This window comes from Lampetra fluviatilis, chromosome 54, assembly GCF_964198595.1.
Source record: "Lampetra fluviatilis chromosome 54, kcLamFluv1.1, whole genome shotgun sequence".
In the NCBI taxonomy this organism is placed as follows: Eukaryota; Metazoa; Chordata; class Hyperoartia; order Petromyzontiformes; family Petromyzontidae; genus Lampetra; species Lampetra fluviatilis.
Window position 1 is genome coordinate 2026656 of NC_136328.1, and position 6627 is coordinate 2033282.

A 6627-nucleotide genomic window follows, 5' to 3' on the forward strand; every position below is an offset into this window, starting at 1 on the left:
AATTGTTTTAACAACACTAATTGTTATAACAACACTCCTACAACATCAGAGTGCAGCGCCACATTAAATACGCACTACAATGACACAACTTTAAAGTGATTTGAAGCATGTTTTATTTCACTGGTAGGAACCTCCTGGTTACACCAGCCCACAGAGGATTATTGTGTCCGTCGTTCAGGGAGGGGCTGGGTGGGGAGGGGAGGGTAGGGAGGGGCTGGGTGGGGAGAGTGGGGAGGGGAGGGTGGGGAGGGGCTGGGTGGGGAGGGAGGGGCTGGGTGGGGAGGGTGGGGCTGGGTGGAGAGTGGGAGGGGTGGGGCTGGGTGGGAAGGGGCTGGTCACCCCGTGGTGCCCTTATAAAACTCAACGTTTAACCTACTCACGCCGGCTTGTGCCCGCCCTCACAGTCGGGCATATTTGCAGAATACACCACGCCGCCGTTGACCCTGGCCATTGACCGAGCAACCCAACGTTCCTACCAGCTCCCTCCGCAGGAATGTGTTAAAAATGTAAATATGGTTTTGGAGTGGGGGGGGGGCAGAGCTTTGTGACGTCATATTTGAGGGGAGAGTCTAACTTTTTGTGACGCCGTGTAACGAGGGGGGGGGGGGGGTCAAAAATCGTCCAAAATCGCGTGACGTCATTTATGGACGGCCCCTAGGAGCCAGCTTTCTGTGTTGTAACTGAATCGTCGACTCTGACGAACAGAGTTCACGAGCCAGCCGGGAATTCCATGGGCCAAGTGTGAGAGCGTTTACCGCTCTCAACGCGCACCGACAATCGCGGTGAAGTATGTATGTTACAGTATGTTGAACTTCTTTCGCACCGTACGTATGGTGAAACAATCTGGGGGGGGGGGGGGAAAGTGGCACATTATTAATGTGGCGTCGTTGCTGTTATTATAATTAGTATGATTCATCCTGGCTGTCCGTACTCACCCCCGCAAGAGGATTGGGGGATTTCCCATCACCAACTTGGGACCGCTAAGTAGAGAGGAGCACGACTCAGTGCTCAATTGAGCATGGAGATGCGCTGACACTTTGACGATGCAAAGACAAACTGGAGCGCGCCAATGTCTTCATCTTCTAGATTCTCCATGGATTCTTCCTTTGCTGAACTCCGCTCTCATCTCACTCTACTCCCCTCCACGCACTCTCCTACCTCTCATCTCACTCTACTCCCCTCCACGCACTCTCCTACCTCTCATCTCACTCTACTCCCCTCCACGCACTCTCCTACCTCTCCCCTCTCATCTCACTCTACTCCCCTCCACGCACTCTCCTACCTCTCCCCTCTCATCTCACTCTACTCCCCTCCACGCACTCTCCTACCTCCCCCCTCTCATCTCACTCTACTCCCCTCCACGCACTCTCCTACCTCTCCCCTCTCATCTCACTCTACTCCCCTCCACGCACTCTCCTATCTCTCCCCTCTCATCTCACTCTACTCCCCTCCACGCACTCTCCTACCTCTCCCCTCTCATCTCACTCTACTCCCCTCCACGCACTCTCCTACCTCTCCCCTCTCATCTCACTCCACTACCCTCCACTCACTCTCCTACCTCTCCCCTCTCATCTCACTCTACTCCCGTCCACGCACTCTCCTACCTCTCATCTCACTCTACTCCCCTCCACGCACTCTCCTACCTCTCATCTCACTCTACTCCCCTCCACGCACTCTCCTACCTCTCATCTCACTCTACTCCCCTACACGCACTCTCCTACCTCTCATCTCACTCTACTCCCCTCCACGCACTTTCCTACCTCTCCCCTCTCATCTCACTCTACTCCCCTCCGTGCGCTCTCTGCTCGAGTAACCACGGATTTATATTCGCTACGAACACACACGCACACAATGTCACTGACTGCAGGGTATTTGGCCCGAACAACCAAAGGCTGAAATATTACCTGCAAATTACTCAGTTGGGATTACACGTGGCAACATTGCACCACACTTGCGAAACCTTCCCAAGACTCTCCTAAAAATAAAGTTGAGACCCGGTGAGGCCTTGCTAGGTAAACAACTAAAATAATTTCGATTTAAAGCTTTCGTGACTGCAGGGATTCATATTCTTGGTTCTTTCGGTAAAGTCAAATAGAAGGGAAATAATACAATAATAAAAATAAAGCAATATAATTCTCACGACGTGTCGATTACTGTGGTTTTCACACCTGATGATGATTGTTTGTGTTGCAATCGAAACGTCGTGAGAATTTAATAGTTTTATTTTATTATTTTACTATTTCCCTTCTACGTGACTTTCCCGAAAGAACCAAGAAAACTAAAATAATGATAATAATACAATCAATCTTCGCTCAAAGGGAGGTCGCTCATTCTCCTCTGCTGTTCCCAAGGTCTGGGACTCCCTTCCATCAGGCATCAGTGCTGTTGGCTCCCTGTGTTTTGCATCTGATTTGGCTGACTGCCTCTCTCTAAATAAAATAAATATGCCCACTGTCTCAATACAGCGGTTGGAGATACGGTTACATGCAGAGGCTATATAAATCTACACGACATTGTTATCGGATTGAGGGCGCAATGTTCACATGACAGTACAGTGTATGGGACACTTTGGGAGTGCGTGTTCTGCAGATATTAACGATCAGCCAAGGCAATCGGAGATTTTTCTTTTTGCCCCGGGTGTAGTGGTGAACCCAGAGCTTCGCACGTTCGATTCGATCTTCCCACGCGGCAGATCTTACATCCTCCGCCGCCCGACACTTCTGCCCACCCAGCGGGCCAGGTGAATGTGTGTAGAGCACCGTCGATTGGTAGGCCCCTTCCGTCGGCAGTGGCGGCGTGCGAGTAAAATTGCAGGCCTGCGTCTTTGCCCTTCGTCGAGGCCAAATCGAACTACCGAGTCGGCGCCAACACACACACACAACAACAACAGCAACAACAACAAACTGGCGATTGAATAGCCGCAGTCACCGTCAACCACTCGATCGCGGCAGCAGGTAGTTGAGTATCGTGCTAACGTTTCAGTTTCATGTATGAGGTTTAGCCCTGTGAGCCATTCGGCTCTTGAATCGGGTGCAACCGCAACAAACAAAAACATGAACAAGAAAACATCTTATAGTGACTACGCGCAAACAGAATAATCCAGGAAAAAACATCAAAGTCTTCCAGAAAAAAGCACCGTATTTCAATGCTGTGTGTAAGTGGGATGCACGTCAAACAATAACAACCATGAGACAATTTAGATTAAAGTTATCAATCTAACTCTGTACTACAACAAACAAATATGGCTAAACCAAAACATTTTCGAAATCACCAAAAGAAAGCTATAAAAGCAATGTAACAGTGATCATAGGAGCTGTGATTGAAATTTTACAATGAATGATATACACAACATGTACGTTGTGCATTTAACGAAGCCGCAACGTGATAACAGTGGCTTGACACTAAACAAGCGCGCATTGTGCCAAAGTTAACCGCGATCACGCTTCATTATTTGTCCGTGTGTTCGCCGCAACCTTTAGCAGAGAGAGACAGATAGAGAGAGGCAAGCTCACACAACTGTGTACGATCATTACCTGAGTGTGTGGGGGGGGAGGCTGCCATGTGGTTATTTACTTAAGGGAAACAAAAACTAATTAAACGTCTGCATTTTTTTGTTCATAACACCGTGTATACTTTTTGGACATTATCTAAAAAATGTCGTTCCAAAACAAAAAAAAGCATGAAAAACAACACGATGTTCTCTTTTTTTCTATAGATATCAAATTCCATTTAAACATGTTGTGTGCTGGCAAGATAACACACCCAATGTGAACACCGCGGTCGTTTGTCCTACGATGTTCAGTCCGTTGTGTCATGTTTATGTATTTAGCGTCGTGAATTACAATGTTGTATGTGTTGGATATCTGTAAAGACATGTGGCGGCGCATCGGAAGGAAGGCATACTACCCAAATGTCTACACACAAAGTGCAGCTTTAAAAATTAACTCACCGTAATGGACACTTCTTTTTTTTTAAAGCCAACATCAGGTATCGTATAACATTACACTTTAAATCTACCACATGCACCGACTGTATGGTTTTCATAGAAACATTATATAGTGTATACAATCTAGTTTCCAGCGGTAGTGCCTAATGCAGTGGGGGGCCCGAGATAGAAATTATTTGGGGGGGGCACCCCTAGCCCCCCTTTCGATTTATAAAATGCAAGTGATTTTATAAATCTAAAGAAGAGAAGAAGGCGACAGATCGAGATGTATTGGGACGAGAGAGAGAGAGAGAGAGCTGTAGAGAAACGTAGAGCATTTAAATCAATACAAAAAGAGGATCAGAGATGTCGTGAGATGAGATGAGAGAGAGGGAGCTGTAGAGAAACGTAGAGCATGTAGATCAATACAGAAAGAGGATCAGAGATGTCGTGAGATGAGAGGAGAGAGAGAGAGAGACTGTGACGAGGGCAAGTGTTTGGAGTGAAATGAGAGCGATGTGGACAAGAGGCAACGATTGGGTCCGATACAAAAGAAGAGCTAGGCAGACAGACGAGAGAACAATGAGAGAGTTTAATTATCTTTTCGCGTTCGTGAGATGGTTTATGTCTATTGCGATCTGAATTTAAGCTGCCATATGGCTCATCCCGAGTTGCCCATGAATCGGGGTTCCCGACCCGTGGGTTACTTAAGGCCCTGAGCATTTGCTCACGTTTCTCCTCCTACGTGGCTTCACCACAGTCAGCCCTCTGGGTTGGGAAAGACTGCTAGATGAAAGGCGACTGGAACACAATATCCCTTTTGCAAGAGAGACCTGGGTTTGAAAAGCAAAGCAGGAGCGTTATGAATGAGAGTAATACATATTAATGAATCTGACAATAGCGCCGTACAGTGTAACAATGCAGGCATGGAAATGGAATCAAACAGGGGATATATTAGAAGCGATGGCATTATTTTTTAAAATGATATTAAAAATGTGCACTAACACGGAAACGCATTTATATTTTAAGCCGCTGAGCACACCGCGCACACAAAGCTAAGTTGACCTGAGTCTAACTCCCAGCCCTGGCTAGCATTAGCGGCGAGCGACATCTGACCCGCTACTTGACCTTTCGCCACCCCCACACCCTTCACCAACGCACACTGCTGACCGGCGTGGTGAAGTATGGTCGAACAACATCCAACGACTGACTCGGCATTGAGAGGCTGTAATGCAGCAGTGAACCGACACACTGGCCGTGAATTGTTGTATTGTGTGCCCACTCTGTGGCCCGTCACATATGCAGGGATTAACAGACCAATCAGTAAGGACCGTCGCTGGGTGGCAGGGGGGGGGCATCATCATGAATCATGCGTCAGATTACGTGGGCATCAGGGGGTAGGTTGTGGTTGGTGGCAAGAGGGGGGTGGTGGGGGTGGGTAGATGGAGAAGGGTTGATAATGAGAGCCTCTAGTGAGGATGATTCTTAAGCGGCGAGACAAACGTCGGAGTTACAGTCAAAGGAGGGAAACACACCCCGGAACCCCTTGCGTATTGCCACACATTGCGGATGAGGAGTCAAAGCAAAAGGATACTTGTGAATCCATACGCTTTGGTTATTTCGGTAAAGTCACGTAGGTATACGTAAAGTCACGTATACCTACGTGACTTTACCGAAAGAATCAAAGAGCATGGATTCCTGCAGTCACGAAAGCTTCAAATCTAGATTGATACTTGGGAAATATTCCTCTTCCTGGCGCATCAGCTCGTGGATAAACGTCATGTACTTTTCAACGATCGAAACGGGCCGCTTTATTCACTTTTTTCTTGTTTTGACGTTACAATTACGAAGGGATGTTGGCCTGTGGTCGAGAGTAGCGATGGAGTGGCAGCCAAATGAGTGAAGCACGCCCGAGAAGATGTCCTCTGTGGAGATGGAGTAATGAGCCATGCTCGTGCGCAGGAGCTACACGGATCGTCACATCGCGAGGGATGACGACGGCTTGGGGGGGGAGGCCTTCATCCAGGAGAGGATTGAGCAAGGCCCCTGTCCCTGCTGCTGCTGATGATGAATGAGTGACAGAGGTGGAGGCGAGTGGCTGGCAGATGGCCCTCGTGACGCCCACGTATAACGCGCCTCCCTCTAGTTGACACCAGTGGCTGGAGTGGAGTAAGACAAAGAAAGGGATCATTAATCAGTGACAATGAACTGCAAAAAAAAAGAAATCGGCACGCATTTGATTTAGTACATCCAAAAACGTGTGCGCAATAGCGCTGCACAATACATTTCCGTTGTCAAAATGATTATACCACGTTTCGTATGATACTTCAAAATTAAACAAATTGCGGTATTTGGTGATGCCGCTGTTGCTGTGTTGGAAGTTGTCGCACACCAGGGATGTGCTGGCAGGCGAGGCAGAGCCTACGAAAAAATAAAAAAAATAAAAAAAATTCCACTGATCTGTGTTATAAATGTAATTTCTGTATGATTCAAATCATTACCGGGAGATAGCAACTAGCACGCGCTCATTGCCCGCGCTCCATCCAGAGTCTGCGGGGTTGCACAATCAGAGTGGAGGCTGAGCTCGTCGCTGCCTGCGTTTGCAACGGAGCTCCGCAAATTTGGCGATTTTGACTCTAAAAACGATTGGAATCATACAGAAATGGCATGACACAGATCAGTGGGGGAAAAAAATCTTATTT